The following is a 21,836-nucleotide window of genomic DNA, read 5'->3' as shown; positions in this document are numbered from 1 at the left end:
TAAAAGCCTCCCTGTACATGGACGACGTCGCCGTCTTCTGCTCGGATCCGCTGTCGGTGCGCAGACTGATGCACATCTGCGACCAGTTCGAACTGGCCTCGGGAGCCAAGGTAAATCGTGGGAAGAGCGAGGCCATGTTCTTTGGGAACTGGGCTGACCGATCCTTTGTCCCCTTCACTGTCAGGGCTGACGGCCTGAAGGTGCTGGGGATATGGTTCGGAGGGACCGGGGCATGCGTTAGAAACTGGAAGGAGCGAGTGGCTATGGTGAAAAGGAAACTGGGCATGTGGGATCGACGCTCCCTCTCCATTGCGGGTAAGAACCTGGTCATCAGGTGCGAGGTACTCTCGCTGTTGCTGTACGTGGCGCAGGTCTGGCCCATTCCAGACTCCTGCGCGACGGCGATCACTCGAGCCATCTTCCGCTTTATCTGGAGGTCGAAAATGGATCGTGTCCGCAGGGACGCGATGTACAAGCCTCTAGATAAAGGGGGAAAAAACGTGCCCAACATCGCCCTCATACTGATGGCCACCTTTGTGTGCGGCTGCATCAAGCGGTGCGTAGACCCTCACTACGCAAACACCAAGTGTCACTACGTGCTGAGGTTCTACCTGTCCCCGGTGTTGCGAAGGATGGGTCTGGCCACGCTGCCGCGGAACGCTCCAAGTAGTTGGACCGTGCCGTACCACCTGTCCCTGGTGGAAAAATTGATGCAGAAAAACACCTTTGACCACAAGTCCATCAGGCAGTGGTCAGCACGTAACGTCCTAGAGGCCCTGAGGGATAAGGAGAGGGTGGACCCTGTGGGATGGTTCCCCGAGCAGACTGTCAAAGTCATTTGGCAGAATGCCTCATCGCCAGAACTTTCCAACAAGCACCAAGACGTAGCTTGGCTGGTGGTGAGAAAGGCCCTCCCCGTCAGATCCTTCCTACACGCCAGGAGGCTCACCCCCTCTGCACGTTGCCCTCGAGGTGGCTGTGGTGGGGAAGAGACCGTTGTTCACCTCCTTGTGGATTGTGCCTTTGCAAAGAAAGTCTGGAGAGAGATGCAGTGGTTGCTGTCGAGGTTCATCCCGAGCAGTTCTGTGACACAGGACTCTGTGCTCTACGGGCTGTTCCCAGGGACACACACCGAGACAAACATCGACTGCAGCTGGAGGATCATCAACTCGGTGAAAGAGGCGCTTTGGTCTGCCCGAAACTTGTTGGTCTTCCAGCACAAAGAGTTGTCCCCGACCGATTGTTGCGGACTGGCACAATCCAAAGTCCAGGACTACGTGCTGAGGGACGCACTAAAGCTTGGGGCAGCTGCCGCAAAGGCGCAATGGGGAAGGGTCGCTGTCTAAGACCTTTCTACCACAGCGCACCGAGAGACTGGGAACTGTTTGGAGCCCCTCGGGCTGTACAGATCAAAATGAAAGGCTGTAAATGACTGTAATATTGTTTGTACTGATGCACCTGGTGATACATTTTGTAAAAGTTTAACCTGGATTGTACCCTTGTAATGTTGTTTTTGAAATGGTTTGGAATGTGATTGAAGATATTTTATGAATAAAGTATATTTTTACAAAAAAAAAAATCTGTTCTTATCAGTTTAATATCTGATACGTCCCTTATCTGGGGACCATATATTAAATTGATTTTTGGAGCAGGGAGATGGAATAGGGGCTTGCTCCGTCCACTCCACGCATCGACCCGGTATTGCAGTATCTCTGGGAATGGTGCACCACCCCTTTCCAGGGGATTTTCAATGCTAAAAATAGTTTTCTTACAAACATCTGCTTTCTTTACTTTTCAACATGCACATCTTTCAAAACACAACTTTCTTTCTTTCTCATCCCTTCTCGGCCTTTTGGCTAAGATCAAGTGTTGCAGGGGCGACACCATGGTCCTGCCAAGGCAAGGTCGGGATGGAAGGGCGATAACCAATCGCAATCCAAATCCATACCGTGGGTTACCTATCACCGTCCGAGTCACGGTGAACCACAGCGAAGGAGGATCACCTATGGATCGGGGCTTCTTCACCAGGAGGATCCTGTTGAAGGCGTGCGGCTTCCAAGCTACGGAGATCTTCACCCTGCACGACTCCCGCAAAGGCGGTTATTTTGACGTGACGTTCAAGCGGGTGGCAGACTGCGTCCGGCTCCTGAGGGTGTTCGAGGAGAAGAGAGACCTGCCGGAGATGAAGATCCTGACGGCGGAGCCGCACTTTTCTCTGCCGTTGCAACGGGAACGTGAGGTGATGGTGCATGTGTACAACCCCTTCGTCCCTGTCGCCGACGTGGTCACCTTCCTCACCAGGTACTTCGATAAGGTGGGGAGCGGCACCGAGATTCGAGACGACTTGGGGATCTGGACAGGCAAACGCCTGTTTAAGGTCACGCTAAAGACCGACGGTAAGGGAGCCATTTTCCACCCTCCCTCCAGTTTCGCCATCGGGGGAAACCGTGGCTACCTGGTCTACGCTGGGCAACCCAAGCATTGTCGCTCATGCGGCAAGGCTGGTCATGTGGCGGCCAACTGCAGCGCCTCCCTCTGCAAGATCTGCAAACAGGAAGGGCACCAGACAAAAGACTGCAAACAGGCCAAGTGCTGCAACCTGTGTGGCGAGGCAAGTCACCTCTACAGGACCTGCCCCAAACGCTGCCGTACTTACGCACAGGCAGCCAAAGCCGACCAGGGGGAAGCAGAAGAAATGTTCCGTGTCACTCCAACCACCAAGGCCCCCAGGGAGCTCAACTGGACAAAGGAGGACACAGAGAGAGACAAGGTGGAGAAAGAGATTGAGGCAACAGAGAGCCAATCAGCAGCACTACCCCCTGAACCTCCCAGTCCTCAGGACAGCGAATCAATGGAGGAGGAGGCAGCAGTGGAAAAGCAGCAGGGGGAGTGGCGGACGGTGAAGAACAAGAAAAGTAAGAGGGAGCGAAGAAGAAGCAAAGGCGTTTCCCAGAGAAGCGGCAAGAGGCGTCTCCCATCCGACACGGATGACAAGGGCAGCAGCTCTTCGGATGATGAAGTGCCAGAGCGGCACCGACAGAAGAGGCGGCAAAGCTCCAGGGCGTTGGAGGACGAGACACCCGAGCTCCAGAAAATTGGAGACAACAAGGAGACCAGCGCACCCCAACTTTGCCTGCAACCTGAGGAGGCCAGTGCACCACAGCCCCTGGAATCTGGGAGCAGTGAGGCAATCATCGCACCCCAGCTCCAGGAAGCCGGGAACAGCAACACCCCAGAGGGGGTGAGTTTTGGAGAAGCTTCTCCAGCAAAGGTCATCTCAAAACCCGCTCTCTACGTGAACCTCCAGATGCCACCGGAGCAGAACACGGCCAAGGAGATCTACCTCAGCCCATCCAAAGTGAAGGAATTTGAGCTCACTACGGGTATGAAGGAGCAGACTAAAGGTCTGGGACTCTCAGAGACAGTGGGTTTGGTAGGAGAATAAATGCTTTAAAATGGGTTTAAAGTTTGTATCCATAAATGTGCGTAGCATTAAATCTACTACGCGATGTGTTGCGACCTTGGACTACCTAGCCAAGGTCAAAGCTGACCTGTTGTTTCTGCAGGAGTGTGCGATACCGCACCTCAGCTCCTACAGGCAATGGTCACGATGGTGGTCCCACGGGCCATCGATCTGGTCGGGCGGAAACGACTCTCGTTCCTCCGGCCTGGGTATTCTGCTGCGGGGAGGCAACTTCACCGTCTCCGAGGTCAAGGAGGTGGTGGGCGGGCGACTCCTGGTAGCAGACGTAATGTACAAGAACGCTCCACTCCGGTTAATTAACGTGTATGGCCCGGCACAAGGGGCTGAGCGGCTGGAGGTTTTTCAGCAGCTCCCACTGCTGCTGGCGACCTCCAGGCCGGTCATTCTGGGCGGGGACTTCAACTGCATCATCGATGCGGCTGGACGATCCGGCAGGGCCGGAAGCAGATTGGACGCTACGTCCAGATCCCTGATGGAAACAGTTAAGGATGCCAAGCTGCACGACGTCTTCAGCAACCCTGCAGACGGAGCGCAGCGTAGATACACCTGGTCGCGGCCAGACGGGTCCATTCGTTCCAGGATAGACTTCCTCTTTGTGTCCCGTGCATTCACAGTCAGATCCACCGAGGTCAAGCCGGTGTTCTTCTCTGACCACTGCCTCCTACTGGCGGACTGCCACTTGGAGAAGGACCTGAGGGTGGGCAGGGGGGCATGGAAGCTAAATGTGCAACTGCTGACCCCAGAGAACATTGAGGAGCTCAAGAGGGATTACAAAGGTTGGAGAACCGTGAAACCCCTCTTTGAGTCCCTGACACACTGGTGGGAAGTGATCAAGGGAAGCATCAAGAGGTTTTTCATCCTCAAAGGCACCCAGAAAGCTAGAAAGGAACAGAGGGAAATGTCCCGACTCCAGAAAAAGATGCAGAATCTGCTCCGGCTGCAGTCGATGGGGGTCGATGTCAAGGAGGAGCTCCAAGAGGTAAAGGGCCAGCAAGCCTCGCACTTTGCCTCGGAGGCCTCCAAGATCATCTTCCGTTCCAGAGTCCGCTCCGTGGAGCAGGATGAGACGTGCTCACGTTTCTTCTTCCAAAAGGTACACAGAGAGCACTCTGTGATCAGCAGCCTGAAGGAAGAAGACGGCTCAGTGAAGTCATCCCGGTCCGACATTCTGAGGATCAGCAAATCCTTTTATGCCGGACTGTATGACGTGAAGCCCACGGACAGCACGGCCTCCCAGTCCTTCCTGTCCTCTATCACGGAGGTCTTAGACCACAGTACGCGGGAGAGCCTTGACAAACCGCTAACTCCTGATGAACTGACTAAGGCCCTCGAGTCCTTCGAGAAGAGTAAAACTCCCGGAAGCGACGGCTTGCCGGCGGAGTTGTATTCGGCTCTGTGGGACTTGATCGGCCCAGACCTGCTAGGGGTGTACGAGAGTATGCTCCTGGCCGGTAGTATGTCAGAATCCATGAGGAAGGGCATCATCACCCTCATCTACAAGCACAAGGGGGAAAGGGAGGAAATTAGAAATTGGCGACCCATTTCACTGTTGAATATGGACTATAAGATTCTGTCCAAGGTCATCGCCAATCGGGTCAAATCCGCTCTGGAATTGGTGATTCACCCTGACAAGACCTGCTCTGTGCCAGGCAGGAAGATCTCTGACAGCCTGGCGCTGCTCAGGGATACGATTGCCTATGTACAGGACAGGGGTGTGGATACCTGCCTCATCAGCTTGGATCAGGAGAAGGCCTTTGACAGAATATCGCACACCTACATGGGGGATGTGCTCTCCAAAATGGGCTTTGGGGAGGGAATTCGAAATTGGATCCAACTGCTCTACACTAACATCAGTAGCGCAGTCTCAATCAATGGGTGGGAAACAGACAGCTTTCCGATTAAATCTGGAGTCAGGCAGGGCTGTCCGCTCTCGCCTGTCCTTTTCGTGTGCTGCATAGAACCCTTTGCCGAGTCCATCAGGAAGGATCCGGGCATAAGAGGAGTGACGATCCCAGGCAGTGGAGGCACTCAGGTAAAAGCCTCCCTGTACATGGACGACGTCGCCGTCTTCTGCTCGGATCCGCTGTCGGTGCGCAGACTGATGCACATCTGCGACCAGTTCGAACTGGCCTCGGGAGCCAAGGTAAATCGTGGGAAGAGCGAGGCCATGTTCTTTGGGAACTGGGCTGACCGATCCTTTGTCCCCTTCACTGTCAGGGCTGACGGCCTGAAGGTGCTGGGGATATGGTTCGGAGGGACCGGGGCATGCGTTAGAAACTGGAAGGAGCGAGTGGCTATGGTGAAAAGGAAACTGGGCATGTGGGAGCGACGCTCCCTCTCCATTGCGGGTAAGAACCTGGTCATCAGGTGCGAGGTACTCTCGCTGTTGCTGTACGTGGCGCAGGTCTGGCCCATTCCAGACTCCTGCGCGACGGCGATCACTCGAGCCATCTTCCGCTTTATCTGGAGGTCGAAAATGGATCGTGTCCGCAGGGACGCGATGTACAAGCCTCTAGATAAAGGGGGAAAAAACGTGCCCAACATCGCCCTCATACTGATGGCCACCTTTGTGTGCGGCTGCATCAAGCGGTGCGTAGACCCTCAGTACGCAAACACCAAGTGTCACTACGTGCTGAGGTTCTACCTGTCCCCGGTGTTGCGAAGGATGGGTCTGGCCACGCTGCCGCGGAACGCTCCAAGTAGTTGGACCGTGCCGTACCACCTGTCCCTGGTGGAAAAATTGATGCAGAAAAACACCTTTGACCACAAGTCCATCAGGCAGTGGTCAGCACGTAACGTCCTAGAGGCCCTGAGGGATAAGGAGAGGGTGGACCCTGTGGGATGGTTCCCCGAGCAGACTGTCAAAGTCATTTGGCAGAATGCCTCATCGCCAGAACTTTCCAACAAGCACCAAGACGTAGCTTGGCTGGTGGTGAGAAAGGCCCTCCCCGTCAGATCCTTCCTACACGCCAGGAGGCTCACCCCCTCTGCACGTTGCCCTCGAGGTGGCTGTGGTGGGGAAGAGACCGTTGTTCACCTCCTTGTGGATTGTGCCTTTGCAAAGAAAGTCTGGAGAGAGATGCAGTGGTTGCTGTCGAGGTTCATCCCGAGCAGTTCTGTGACACAGGACTCTGTGCTCTACGGGCTGTTCCCAGGGACACACACCGAGACAAACATCGACTGCAGCTGGAGGATCATCAACTCGGTGAAAGAGGCGCTTTGGTCTGCCCGAAACTTGTTGGTCTTCCAGCACAAAGAGTTGTCCCCGACCGATTGTTGCGGACTGGCACAATCCAAAGTCCAGGACTACGTGCTGAGGGACGCACTAAAGCTTGGGGCAGCTGCCGCAAAGGCGCAATGGGGAAGGGTCGCTGTCTAAGACCTTTCTACCACAGCGCACCGAGAGACTGGGAACTGTTTAGAGCCCCTCGGGCTGTACAGATCAAAATGAAAGGCTGTAAATGATTGTAATATTGTTTGTACTGATGCACCTGGTGATACATTTTGTAAAAGTTTAACCTGGATTGTACCCTTGTAATGTTGTTTTTGAAATGGTTTTGAATGTGATTGAAGATATTTTATGAATAAAGTATATTTTTACAAAAAAAAAAATCTGTTCTTATCAGTTTAACATCTGATACGTCCCTTATCTGGGGACCATATATTAAATTGATTTTTGGAACAGGGAGATGGAATAGGGGCTTGCTCCGTCCACTCCACGCATCGACCCGGTATTGCAGTATCTCTGGGAATGGTGCACCACCCCTTTCCAGGGGATTTTCAATGCTAAAAATAGTTTTCTTACAAACATCTGCTTTCTTTACTTTTCAACATGCACATCTTTCAAAACACAACTTTCTTTCTTTCTCACTCACCCGCACCATCTACACACAAAAAACACGCACGCTCACCCAACGCTCACAGACACCACTCTCATCTCACAAACACTCTACCTCACTCATACAAAAACATCTTTCACTTGCAAATACACCTCTCAAACACTCTCTCAGCTGCACCTTTCGCCTCACAACACTTTCAACCAGCTCTCTGCTGCCGCTCCCGCCCGCTGCTGCTGCTGCTGCTGATACAGCAACAGTCAAAACTCACACCTCAAAGCTCACACACTTTACACAGCTACTCGGAAACGTCTACATCCACGTTCACACAATCCTTACACTGCACAAGGAGCCCATTCCGCCCGTCGTGACTGCACCAGCTCTCCCAATGAACATTTCACTTCGTGCCATTCTCCTGCCTTCTCCACGTAACCCAGCACATGCTTTCTTTTCAAATAATCATCTCATTCCCTCTTCAATTGAACCTGCCTCCGCCACGCTATCAGGCGGTGCATTCCAGACCCTGACCACTCGCTGCTCCTATCACTTTTGCTTCTTCTGCTAGTTACTTTAAACCTGTGCCCGCTCCTTCTCGATCCTTTCATCGGTGCAAGCAGTTTCTCCCTATCTACTCTCTCCAGATACCTCATGATTTTCAATACCTCTATCAAGTCTCCTCTCAGACTTCTTTTCCCCAAGGAATACAGTCCCAACTTCTCCAATCTTACTTCATAACTCAACTTCCTCGCCCCTGGAACCAAACTCGTAAACCTCTTCTGCACTCTCTCCAATGCCTTCACTACCCTCCTAAAATGCAAGTCAAAATGCAATCCATCAGAGTCAGCATGGCTTTATGAAGACTAAATCGTGTTTGACTAAATCGCTAGAGTTCTTTGAAGATGTGACAAGCAAAGTGGATAATGGCGATCCTGTAGATGTAGTATGTCTGGACTTCCAGAAGGCATTTGATAAGGTGCCGCACAAAAGATTAATACACAAGATAAGATCACACGCAGCTAAGGGTAATATATTTGCTTGGATAGAGCTTTGGCTAACCAACAGAAAGCAGAGAGTCAGGATAAATGGGTCTTTTGTGGATGGCAAGCTGTAACTAGTGGGGTGCCACAGGGTTCGGTCCTTGGGCCCCAACTATTTACTTGGATTCAGGAGTAGAAGGTACCATAGCTAAATTTGCAGATGACACCAAAATAGGTGGGAAAGTAAGTTGCAGTGAAGAAATGAGAAATTTACAAATGGATATGGACAGGTTAGGTGAATGGGCCAAAATTTGGCAGATGGAGTTTAACGTGGATAAGTGAGGTTATCCAGTTCAGCTCCTACAGGCAATGGTCACGGTGGTGGTCCCACGGGCCATCGATCTGGTCGGGCGGAAACGACTCTCGTTCCTCCGGCCTGGGTATTCTGCTGCGGGGAGGCAACTTCACCGTCTCCGAGGTCAAGGAGGTGGTGGGCGGGCGACTCCTCGTAGCAGACGTAATGTACAAGAACGCTCCACTCCGGTTAATTAACGTGTATGGCCCGTCACAAGGAGCTGAGCGGCTGGAGGTTTTTCAGCAGCTCCCACTGCTGCTGGCGATCTCCAGGCCGGTCATTCTGGGCGGGGACTTCAACTGCATCATCGATGCGGCTGGACGATCCGGCAGGGCCGGAAGCAGATTGGACGCTACGTCCAGATCCCTGATGGAAACAGTTAAGGATGCCAAGCTGCACGACGTCTTCAGCAACCCTGCAGACGGAGCGCAGCGTAGATACACCTGGTCGCGGCCAGACGGGTCCATTCGTTCCAGGATAGACTTCCTCTTTGTGTCCCGTGCATTCACAGTCAGATCCACCGAGGTCAAGCCGGTGTTCTTCTCTGACCACTGCATCCTACTGGCGGACTGCCACTTGGAGAAGGACCTGAGGGTGGGCAGGGGGGCATGGAAGCTAAATGTGCAACTGCTGACCCCAGAGAACATTGAGGAGCTCAAGAGGGCTTATGAAGGTTGGAGAACCATGAAACCCCTCTTTGAGTCCCTGACACACTGGTGGGAAGCGATCAAGGGAAACACCAAGAGGTTTTTCATCCTCAAAAGCATCCAGAAAGCTAGAAAGGAAGAGAGGGAAATGTCCCGACTCCAGAAAAACATGCAGAATCTGCTCCGGCTGCAGTCGGTGGGGGTCGATGTCAAGGAAGAACTCCAAGAGGTGAAGAGCCAGCAAGCCTCGCACTTTGCCTCCAAGAACATCTTCCGTTCCAGAGTCCGCTCCGTGGAGCAGGATGAGACGTGCTCACGTTTCTTCTTCCAAAAGGAACAGAGAGAGAGCTCTGTGTTCAGCAGCCTGAATGAAGAAGACAGATCAGTAAAGTCAGCGCAGTCCGACATTTTGAGGATCAGCAAATCCTTTTATGCCGGATTTTATGACGTGAAGCCGACGGACAGCACGGCCTCCCAGTCCTCCTTGTCCTCTATCACGGAGGTCTTAGGCGACAGTACACGGGAGAGGCTGGACAAACCGCGAACTCCTGACGAACTGACTTAGGCCCTTGAGTCCTTCGAGAAGAGTAAATCTCCCCAGAAGCGACGGCTTGCCGGCGGAATTGTATTGGGCTCTGTGGGACTGGATGGGCCCAGACCTGCTAGGGGTGTACGAGAGTATGCTCCTGGCCGGCAGTATGTCAGAATCCATGAGGAAAGGCATCATCACCCTCATGTACAAGCACAAGGAAGAAAGGGAGGAAATTAGAAATTGGCGACCCATTTCACTGTTGAATGTGGACTATAAGATTCTGTCCAAGGTCATCGCCAATCGGGTCAAATCCGCTCTGGAATTGGTGATACACCCTGACCAGACCTGCACTGTGCCGGGCAGGAAGATCTCTGACAGCCTGGCGCTGCTCAGGGATACGATTGCCTATGTGCAGGACAGGGGTGTGGACACCTGCCTCATCAGCCTGGATTAGGAGAAAGCCTTTGACAGAATATCGCACACCTACATGGTGGATGTGCTCTCAAAATGGGGTTTGGGGAGGGAATTCGCAATTGGATCCAGTTGGATCCTACTCTACACTAACATCAGTAGCGCAGTCTCAATCAATGGGTGGGAATCAGATAGCTTTCCAATTAAATCTGGAGTCAGGCAGGGCTGTCCTCTCTCGCCTGTTCTTTGCTGAGTCCATCAGGAAGGATCCGGGCATTAGAGGAGTTACGATCCCAGGCAGTGGAGGCACTCAGATCAAAGCCTCCCTGTACATGGACGATGTCGCCGTCTTCTGTTCTGATCCGCTGTCGGTGTGCAGACTGATCCACATCTGCGACCAGTTCGAACTGGACTCGGGAGCCAAGGTAAATCGTGGGAAGAGCGAGGCCGTGTTCTTTGGGAACTGGGCTGACCGATCCTTTGTCCCCTTCACCGTCAGTGCTGACGGCCTGAAGGTGCTGGGGATATGGTTCAGAGGGACCGGGGTATGCGTTAGAAACTGGAAGGATCCAGTGTCTATGGTGAAAAGGAAACTGGGAATCTGGGAGCGACGCTTCCTCTCCGTTGCGGGTAAGAACCTGGTCATCAGGTGTGAGGCACTCTCGCTGTTGCTGTACATGGCGCAGGTCTGGCCCATTCCAGACTGCTGCGCGACGGCAATCACCCGAGCCATCTTCCGCTTTATCTGGAGGTCGAAAATGGATCGTGTCCGCAGGGACGCGCTGTATAAGCCTCTAGATAAAGGGGGAATAAACGTGCCCAACATCGCCCTCACACTGATGGCCACCTTTGTGTGCGGCTGTATCAAGCTGTGCGTAGACCCTCGGTACGCAAACACCAGGTGTCACTACGTGCTGAGGTTCTACCTGTCCCCGGTTTAGCGAAGGATGGGTGTGGCCACGCTGCCGCGGAACGCTCCAAGTAGTTGGACCGTGCCGTACCACCTGTCCCTGGTGGAAAACTTTATGCAGAAAAACACCTTTGACCCCAAGTCCATCAGGCAGTGGTCGGCACGTAACGTCCTATAGGCCCTGCGGGGAAAGGAGATGGTGGATCCTGTGCGATGTTTCCCCGAGCAGACTGTCAAAGTCGTTTGGCAGAATGCCTCGTCTCCAGAACTTTCCAACAAGCACCAAGACGTAGCTTGGCTGGTGGTGAGAAATGCCCTCCCCGTCAGATCCTTCCTGAAGTCTCACCCTCTCTGCATGTTGACCTCGAGGTGGCTGTCGTGGGGACGAGACCGTTGTTCACCTCTTTGTGGAATGTGCGTTTGCAAAGAAGGTCTGCAGAGAGTTGCCGTGGTTTTTGTCGCGGTTCATCCCAAGCAGTTCTGTGACACAGGTCTCTGTGCTCTACGTGTTGATCCCAGGGACAGGGACGCACATCGAGACAAGCAGGTGGAGGATCATCTACTCGGTGAAAGACGCTCTTTGGTCTGCCCGAAACTTGTTGGTCTTCCAGTGCAATGAGTTGTCCCCAGCAGAGTGTTGCAGACTGGCTGGCACATTCCAAGGCCGAGGACTACGTGCTGAGGGACGCACTAAAGCTTGGGGCAGCCACCACAAATGCGCAGTGGGGAACGGTCGCTGTCTAAGACCTTTCAGCCATAGTGCACCGAGGGACTGGGAAAGGTATAGACCCCTCGGCCTGAAAGACTCACATTGAATGTATGCAGTGAATATTACATTTATCACAATTGTATTGAAGCACCTCAGAGTGCAACATGATCTATGTAGATAACTTGAATACTATTGCACTGTCTGACTGCCTGTAATGAGCATGTTGAAATGTCTGTAATGTTCATTGATCGTATTGAAGCGTCGCAGGGTGCGACATGATCTATTTGAAAAACTGGAATATGATTGCACTTTTTGCGATGGCCATTTTGAAATGTTTTGTAATGTTCTTTCAGATATTTTATGGATAAGGTATATTTTTCCACAAAAAAACGACAACAGTTACAAAGAAAACCAACAGCAGCAACAACAGCTCTTCTCCACAGTCTGAATTAGAATTTCAGAGTCAGAAAACAGAGCAAAAAAACACGCAGCGTCCTGAAATGACAAACCTGAAATGAAAGTGTACTTAGTGTATCAAGCCTTTAAACTGCATTGCTGAAAACTCCTTCCTGCCTGCTAGTGCAACAAGATGCTGCAAAGTATATTACACAGCGAATCAGGCCTTCAGTCGTCTTGACTTGTGCAGCTCCAGTGACTTCAGGCCTCCAAAAGCAGGCCAGTATTTGAAAGGGCTCCTCTTGACAAGTGTAAGACCCTGATCAAACTAAATATTTTAATTTTCTTAACCAGTGAGATTGAACGAACCGTGATGCATGTCCAAGACAAAATAGAATATAAAGCAATGTAAAGTAAATTAATAACAAATTGAGAAAGTAAATATGGAACACAAAATATTTTAAAACTAGGGCACAGGTTAAAAACATGATCCTAATTTCTGTTGAACTGAATGAGGCGAGTCATTACAGTGCGTGACCGATTTGTTTAAGTGTGCGGGCCCATTAAACTTTTTGCACAGCCGCGCAAATTTAAAGGGGCTTATGTGGCGGTGTGTCTGTGAGGAAACCTCTCCTCATATCTTGTATCCCACTGTGAAACCGTCTTCAGCTCCCAAATTGCACTCAGACAATGTGCTACATTTGCATATTGTGCAGGAGTCGGGGGAGGGGTCATGGGGCTGCCCCTTGTCTCTGTACTTGAAATGGCAGCCAGGCAGCAACTGTAGTGCTTCCTCAAATCCAACCTGAAGAAAAGGCAAGACATGTTGGGTGCTGAGAGGGAGAAGCATTGCCACTTTAGGTTCTACTTGGATTTTACTGAGGTAAAAGGTGATTGAAAAAGTCAAGCCTTTCTCCCCTAGCAGTTACCACTGAGGACAGAAATAATACCGAGCGCTGATCTATCACCGAGAACTGAGGCCGGCCAAGGGGAGGCATCTGAAAGCTGCAGAGAGAGCAAGAAGCCAGGATGGACGACTGAGAATACTGGCTGAGATAGACAGCAAAAACTGTGACACAAGCTCAGGTAAGCGTGGTGTTTTGCAGTTCAAGTTCATCACTTTGTGACAGTATAGGTATTTTTCACTTTCCTAGGATAAGGCTGTTCCCTTTCTAGAAGTTAGAAACAGCCGTGCAGATGTATTTTCTGCGCTCCTTTGCTTGCCTGCTGAATAGGACTGATGGGAGGGGAAAAGGTGATTAAAAGAGAGCCGACATCATTGCAGGCTGGCAGATGGTGTGCTGTGCTGTGCTGTGCACGCAGGTGGTTTTGTTGTTTGGCTTGTGTGTGACTTCTGGTTGAAGCTGAAAGATTTCTAAAATTTTGAAGGAAATAATCTTCGAGAAGGGGAGAAACATTTTCAACATTTTAACAGGATCTAAGGCTGTTCGCTGTGTCGTACCTGTACTTATCCTTGCTGCCACCTGCCTTCTCACTGCTGATCATCATCTTGTGTTATTATAATGATATAATGCATTGGACTTATTTACTGTGACTTCATAACATGACACATTTCCCTTCTGGTGATGTCATGCTGACATCCCGTAAAGGAAATAGACCAACAGTCAGCCCAAAAGAAGGCCCAATGCCAAGCAAAGGAAGCCCATAAACGAGGATGCTAGACAGCTCGTACAAAAGAAAGCAGGGCATCAGGAAACAACTCAACAGCAGCTGACGTAGTACTCTCCAGGTTCAGTGCAGGAGAAGCACTGGAATCAGTAAAAAGTAATGCCCCTACATGTCTGAACATACAACTTAGGAGCAGGAGTAGGCCACTGGGCCCCAAGAGCCTGCTCCACTACTCAGAAGATCATGGCTGATCCGATTGTAACCTCAACCCCACATTCCTGCCTACCAGCGATAACCTTCCAACCCCGCCTTGTTAATCTATCCAGCTCTGTCTTGAAAATATTCAAAGACTCTGTTTCCACCACCTTTCGAGGAAGAGAGTTCCAAGGACTCTCTACACTCTGGGAGAAACGCTGCTGACTTTGCCTTCCCTGTAGATGTGGAAGGACTTTAGCTGCATACCTGGTCAGCTGGCAAGCTCCACAGACCGATCGGCGCAGGCTTGGAGGGCCGAAGGGCCTGTTCCTGTGCTGTACTTTTTTTTCTTCTTTGTTCTTTGACTGCTCAAGCTGAAAGCAAAGACAAAAATACAGCAGGCCTCGATCGAAGAACTCCTCTGCGCTGTGAGCTAGTTGCTCACACGGAAACTCAGCTACAAAGACTCATGGATTGTCTCTCATGCCTGTCACGTGTTCTCCCTTGTGACTGAGTGTTTCTCGAAATTTTCCATTACCTGCCAGTTACACGACACATCTAGCGCAACCGTAGACAGCGACCTTTCTCCATTACGCCTTTGCCCCAAACTTTAGTGCGTCCCTCAGCACGTAGTCCTGGACCTTGGAATGTGCCAACTCTTTGCAATGGAAGACCAACAAGTTTCGGACAGCCAAAGAGTGTCTTTCACCGAGTGGATCCTCCGGCGGTAGTTGATGTTTGTCTCGGCGTGTGTCCCTGGGAACAGCCCCTGGAGCACAGAGTCCATACCTGTGTCACGGAACTGCTCGGGATGCACCTCGACAAGAACCACGGCCACTCTCTTCAGAGTTCTGGTGATGAGGCATTCTGCCAAATGACCCTGACGGTCTGTTCGGCGAACCGTCCGCCGGAATCCACCATCTCCTTTTCCCGCAGGGCCTCTAGGGTGATACGTGCTAACCACTGCCTGATGGACTTGCGGACAAAGGTGTTTCTCTGCATAAGTTTTTCCACACGGGGCAGGTGATACGGCACTTGGAGCGTTCCGCGGCAGGGTGGCCAGACCCATCCTTCGCAACACCAGGGACAGGTAGAACCTCAGCACGTAGTGACGCTTGGTGTTTGGGTCTACACACAGCTTGATACTGCCATACACAAAGGTGGCCATCAGGATGAGGGTGATGTTGGGCATGTTTTTTCCCCCTTCATCCAGAGTTTTTTTACATCATGTCCCTGCAAACAGGATCCACTTTTGACCTCCAGATAAAGCGGAAGATGGCTGGCGTGATCGCCACAGCGCAGGAGTGAGGAATGGGCCAGACCCGCGCCACGTACAGCAACACCGAGAGTGCCTCACACCTGATGAGCAGGTTCTTACCCGCAACGGAGAGGGAGCTTTGCTCCCACATGCCCAGTTCTTTTCTCACCATAGCTACTCGCTCCTTCCGGTTTCTAACGCATGCCCTGGTCCCTCCGAACCATATCCCCAGTAGCTTCAGGCAGTCTGACCTGCTGGAACGTTTCCCTGATGGAAACAGTTAAGGATGCCAAGCTGCACGATCCAGGATAGACTTCCTGTTTGTGTCCCGTGCATTCACAGTCAGATCCACCGAGGTCAAGCCGGTGTTCTTCTCTGACCACTGCCTCCTACTGGCGGACTGCCACTTGGAGAAGGACCTGAGGGTGGGCAGGGGGGCATGGAAGCTAAATGTGCAACTGCTGACCCCAGAGAACATTGAGGAGCTCAAGAGGGATTACAAAGGTTGGAGAACCGTGAAACCCCTCTTTGAGTCCCTGACACACTGGTGGGAAGCGATCAAGGGAAGCATCAAGAGGTTTTTCATCCTCAAAGGCACCCAGAAAGCTAGAAAGGAACAGAGGGAAATGTCCCGACTCCAGAAAAAGATGCAGAATCTGCTGCGGCTGCAGTCGATGGGGGTCGATGTCAAGGAGGAGCTCCAAGAGGTGAAGGGCCAGCAAGCCTCGCACTTTGCCTCGGAGGCCTCCAAGATCATCTTCCGTTCCAGAGTCCGCTCCGTGGAGCAGGATGAGACGTGCTCACGTTTCTTCTTCCAAAAGGTACACAGAGAGCGCTCTGTGATCAGCAGCCTGAAGGAAGAAGACGGCTCAGTAAAGTCATCACGGTCCGACATTCTGAGGATCAGCAAATCCTTTTATGCCGGATTGTATGACGTGAAGCCCACGGACAGCACGGCCTCCCAGTCCTTCCTGTCCTCTATCACGGAGGTCTTAGACCACAGTACGCGGGAGAGCCTAGACAAATCGCTAACTCCTGATGAACTGACTAAGGCCCTCGAGTCCTTCGAGAAGAGTAAAACTCCCGGAAGCGACGGCTTGCCGGCGGAGTTGTATTCGGCTCTGTGGGACTTGATCGGCCCAGACCTGCTAGGAGTGTACGAGAGTATGCTCCTGGCCGGTAGTATGTCAGAATCCATGAGGATAGGCATCATCACCCTCATCTACAAGCACAAGGGGGAAAGGGAGGAAATTAGAAATTGGCGACCCATTTCACTGTTGAATATGGACTATAAGATTCTGTCCAAGGTCATCGCCAATCGGGTCAAATCCGCTCTGGAATTGGTGATTCACCCTGACCAGACCTGCTCTGTGCCAGGCAGGAAGATCTCTGACAGCCTGGCGCTGCTCAGGGATACGATTGCCTATGTACAGGACAGGGGTGTGGATACCTGCCTCATCAGCTTGGATCAGGAGAAGGCCTTTGACAGAATATCGCACACCTACATGGGGGATGTGCTCTCCAAAATGGGCTTTGGGGAGGGAATTCGAAATTGGATCCAACTGCCCTACACTAACATCAGTAGCGCAGTCTCAATCAACGGGTGGGAAACAGATAGCTTTCCGATTAAATCTGGAGTCAGGCAGGGCTGTCCTCTCTCGCCTGTCCTTTTCGTGTGTTGCATAGAACCCTTTGCCGAGTCCATCAGGAAGGATCCGGGCATAAGAGGAGTGACGATCCCAGGCAGTGGAGGCACTCAGGTAAAAGCCTCCCTGTACATGGACGACGTCGCCGTCTTCTGCTCGGATCCGCTGTCGGTGCGCAGACTGATGCACATCTGCGACCAGTTCGAACTGGCCTCGGGAGCCAAGGTAAATCGTGGGAAGAGCGAGGCCATGTTCTTTGGGAACTGGGCTGACCGATCCTTTGTCCCCTTCACTGTCAGGGCTGACGGCCTGAAGGTGCTGGGGATATGGTTCGGAGGGACCGGGGCATGCGTTAGAAACTGGAAGGAGCGAGTGGCTATGGTGAAGAGGAAACTGGGCATGTGGGATCGACGCTCCCTCTCCATTGCGGGTAAGAACCTGGTCATCAGGTGTGAGGTACTCTCGCTGTTGCTGTACGTGGCGCAGGTCTGGCCCATTCCAGACTCCTGCGCGACGGCGATCACTCGAGCCATCTTCCGCTTTATCTGGAGGTCGAAAATGGATCGTGTCCGCAGGGACGCGATGTACAAGCCTCTAGATAAAGGGGGAAAAAACGTGCCCAACATCGCCCTCATACTGATGGCCACCTTTGTGTGCGGCTGCATCAAGCGGTGCGTAGACCCTCAGTACGCAAACACCAAGTGTCACTACGTGCTGAGGTTCTACCTGTCCCCGGTGTTGCGAAGGATGGGTCTGGCCACGCTGCCGCGGAACGCTCCAAGTAGTTGGACCGTGCCGTACCACCTGTCCCTGGTGGAAAAATTGATGCAGAAAAACACCTTTGACCACAAGTCCATCAGGCAGTGGTCAGCACGTAACGTCCTAGAGGCCCTGAGGGATAAGGAGAGGGTGGACCCTGTGGGATGGTTCCCCGAGCAGACTGTCAAAGTCATTTGGCAGAATGCCTCATCGCCAGAACTTTCCAACAAGCACCAAGACGTAGCTTGGCTGGTGGTGAGAAAGGCCCTCCCCGTCAGATCCTTCCTACACGCCAGGAAGCTCACCCCCTCTGCACGTTGCCCTCGAGGTGGCTGTGGTGGGGAAGAGACCGTTGTCCACCTCCTTGTGGATTGTGCCTTTGCAAAGAAAGTCTGGAGAGAGATGCAGTGGTTGCTGTCGAGGTTCATCCCGAGCAGTTCTGTGACACAGGACTCTGTGCTCTACGGGCTGTTCCCAGGGACACACACCGAGACAAACAGCGACTGCAGCTGGAGGATCATCAACTCGGTGAAAGAGGCGCTTTGGTCTGCCCGAAACTTGTTGGTCTTCCAGCACAAAGAGTTGTCCCCGACCGATTGTTGCGGACTGGCACAATCCAAAGTCCAGGACTAGGTGCTGAGGGACGCACTAAAGCTTGGGGCAGCTGCCGCAAAGGCGCAATGGGGAAGGGTCGCTGTCTAAGACCTTTCTACCACAGCGCACCGAGAGACTGGGAACTGTTTAGAGCCCCTCGGGCTGTACAGATCAAAATGAAAGGCTGTAAATGACTGTAATATTGTTTGTACTGATGCACCTGGTGATACATTTTGTAAAAGTTTAACCTGGATTGTACCCTTGTAATGTTGTTTTTGAAATGGTTTGGAATGTGATTGAAGATATTTTATGAATAAAGTATATTTTTACAAAAAAAAATAATCTGTTCTTATCAGTTTAATATCTGATACGTCCTTTATCTGGGGACCATATATTAAATTGATTTTTGGAGCAGAGAGATGGAATAGGGGCTTGCTCCGTCCACTCCACGCATCGACCCGGTATTGCAGTATCTCTGGGAACGGTGCACCCTCCCCTTTCCAGGGGATTTTCAATGCTAAAAATAGCTTTCTTACAAACATCTGCTTTCTTTACTTTTCAACAGGTACATGTTCCAAAACCCAACTTTCTTTCTTTCTCTCTCTCTCTCTCTCACTCACTCACTCACCCGCAGCAGCTACACACAAAAAACATGCACGCTCACCCAACACTCACAGACAGCACTCTCATCTCACAAACACTCTACCTCACTCATATAAAAACATCTTTCACTTGCAAATACACCTCTCAAACACTCTCTCAGCTGCACCTTTCGCCTCACAACATTTTAAACCAGCTCTCTGCTGCCGCTGCCGCTGCTGCTGATACAGCAACAATCAAAACTCACACCTCAAACCTCACACACTTTACACAGCTACTCCGAAACCTCTACATCCACATTCACACAATCCTTACATTGCACAAGGAGCCCATTCCCCCCGTCGTGCCTGCACCAGTTCTCCCAATGAACATTCCACCTCGTGCCTTTCTCCTGCCTTCTCCACGTAACCCGGCACATGCTTTCTTTTCAAATAATCATCTCATTCCCTCTTCAATTGAACCTGCCTCCGCCACGCTATCAGGCGGTGCATTCCAGACCCTGGCCACTCGCTGCTCCTGTCACTTTTGCTTCTTTTGCCAGTTACTTTAAACCTGTGCCCTCTCCTTCTCGATCCTTTCCCCGGTGCAAACAGTTTCTCCCTATCTACTCTCTCCCGACCCCTCATGATTTTCAATACCTCTATCAAGTCTCCTCTCGGACTTCTTTTCCCCAAGGAATACATTCCCAGCTTCCCCAATCTTACTTCATAACTCAACTTCCTCGCCCCTGGAACCAAACTCGTAAACCTCTTCTGCACTCTCTCCAATGCCTTCACTACCTTCCTAAAATGCAAGTCAAATTGCAATCCGTCAGAGTCGGCATGGCTTTACGAAGAGTGAATCGTGTTTGACTAATTTGCTGGAGTTCTTTGAAGATGTGACAAGCAAAGTGGATAATGGGGATCCTGTAGATGTAGCATGTCTGGACTTCCAGAAGGCATTTGATAAGGTGCCGCACAAAAGATTAATACACAAGATAAGATCACACGCAGCTAAGGGTAATATATTAGCTTGGCTAGAGGATTGGCTAACCAACAGAAAGCAGAGAGTCAGGATTAATGGGTCTTTTGTGGATGGCAAGCTGTAACTAGTGGGGTGCCACAGGGTTCGGTCCTTTGGCCCCAACTATTTACTTGGATTCAGGGGTAGAAGGTACTATAGCTAACTTTGCAGATGACACCAAAATAGGTGGGAAAGTAAGTTGCAATGAAGAAATAAGAAATTTACAAATGGATTTGGACAGGTTAGGTGAATGGGGCAAAATTTGGCAGATGGAGTTTAACGTGGATAAGTGTGAGGTTATCCATTTTGGTCAGAAGAATAAAAAGGTGACTTATTATTTAAATGGAGAGAAACTTCAGAAATGCTTCAGCACAGAGGGATCTGGGTGTCCTCGCGCATGAATCGCTGTAAGCTAGTATGCAGGTACAGCAGGTAACAAGGAAGGCAAATGGAATCGCTTCTCGGCCTTTTGGCAAAGATCAAGTGTAGTCGTGAAGCAATGGCTATAACCAGTCGAGCCCCATATCATGGGGTACGTAACACCGTTCGGGTGACGGTGAAGGACAGCGAAGCTTTCTTTACTTTCCAACATGTACATGTTTCAAAACCCAATTGGATCCAACTGCTGTACACTAACAGCGCAGTCTCAATCAATGGCTGGGAATCAGATAGCTTTCCGATTAAATCTGGAGTCAGGCAGGGCTTCCCTCTCTCCCCTGTCCTGTTTGTGAGTTGCATAGAACCCTTTGCTGTGTCCATCAGGAAGGATCCGGGCATATGAGGAGTGCCAATCCCAGGCAGTGGAGGCACTCAGGTCAACGCCTCCCTGTACATGGACGATGTCGCTGTCTTCTGCTCGGATCCGCTGTCGGTGCGCAGACTGATCCAGGTCTGCGACCAGTTCGATCTGGCCTCGGGAGCCAAAGTAAATCGTGGGAAGAGCGAGGCCATGTTCTTTGGGAACTGGGCTGACCGATCCTTTGTCCCCTTCACCGTCAGGGCTGTCGGCCTGAAGGTGCTGGGGATATGGTTCAGAGGGACCGAGGCATGTGTTAGAAACTTGAAAGAGCGAGTATCAATAGTGGAAAGAAAAGTGGGCATGTGGGAGCGACGCTCCCTCTCATTTGCGGGTAAGAACCTGGTCATCAGGTGTGAGGCACTCTCGCTGTTCCTGTACGTGGCGCACGTCTGGCCCATTCCAGACTCTTGCGCGATGGCGATCACCCGAGCCATCTTCCGCTTTATCTGGAGGTCGAAAATGGATCGTGTCCGCAGGAACGTGATGTACAAGCCTCTGGATAAAGGGGGAGAATACGTTCCCAACATGCCCTCAAACTGTGTGCGTCTGCATCACGCTGTGCGTAGACCCTTGGTACGCAAACACCAAGTGTAACTATGTGTTGAGGTTCTACTTGTCCTCAGTGTTGCGAAGGATGGGTCTGGCCACGCTGCCGCGGAACGCTCCAAGTAGTTGGACCGTGCCGTACCACCCGTCCCTGGTGGAAAAATGTATGCAGAGAAACACCTTTGACCACAAGTCCATCAGGCAGTGGTCGGCACATATCGTCTTAGAGGCCCTGCGGGAAAAAGAAAGGGAGAATCCTGTCGGATGGTTCCCCAGCAGACTGTGAAAGTCATTTGGCAAAATGCCTCATCGCCAGAACTTTCCAACAAGCACCAAGACGTAGCTTGGCTGGTGGTGAGAAACGCCCTCCCGGTCAGATCCTTCCTACACGCCAGGAGTCTCACCCCCTCTGCATGTTGCCCTCGAGGTGGCTGTGTTGGGCACGAGACCGTTGTTCACCTCCTTATGGATTGTGCCTTTGCAAAGAAGGTCTGGAGAGAGATGCAGTGGTTTCTGTCGAGGTTCATCCCGATCAGTTCTGTGACACAGGA

At 51.6% G+C, this 21,836-nt stretch overlaps 3 pseudogenes; all 3 read left to right on the top strand.

Moving 5' to 3' along the window:
* Window positions 1-1,558: 1,558 nt before the first annotated feature.
* LOC144675371 (U2 spliceosomal RNA) lies at window positions 1,559-1,732 on the top strand (annotated as a pseudogene).
* A 5,343-nt stretch (window positions 1,733-7,075) lies between these two features.
* LOC144675370 (U2 spliceosomal RNA) lies at window positions 7,076-7,249 on the top strand (annotated as a pseudogene).
* Window positions 7,250-18,658: 11,409 nt separating this feature from the next.
* LOC144675373 (U2 spliceosomal RNA) lies at window positions 18,659-18,833 on the top strand (annotated as a pseudogene).
* Window positions 18,834-21,836: the final 3,003 nt, after the last annotated feature.

Source organism: Cetorhinus maximus, unplaced genomic scaffold (assembly GCF_964194155.1).
Source record: "Cetorhinus maximus unplaced genomic scaffold, sCetMax3.hap1.1 HAP1_SCAFFOLD_979, whole genome shotgun sequence".
In the NCBI taxonomy this organism is placed as follows: Eukaryota; Metazoa; Chordata; class Chondrichthyes; order Lamniformes; family Cetorhinidae; genus Cetorhinus; species Cetorhinus maximus.
The sequence above is the reverse complement of the archived record's forward strand: the minus strand, read 5'-3'. Positions and strand labels throughout refer to the sequence as shown.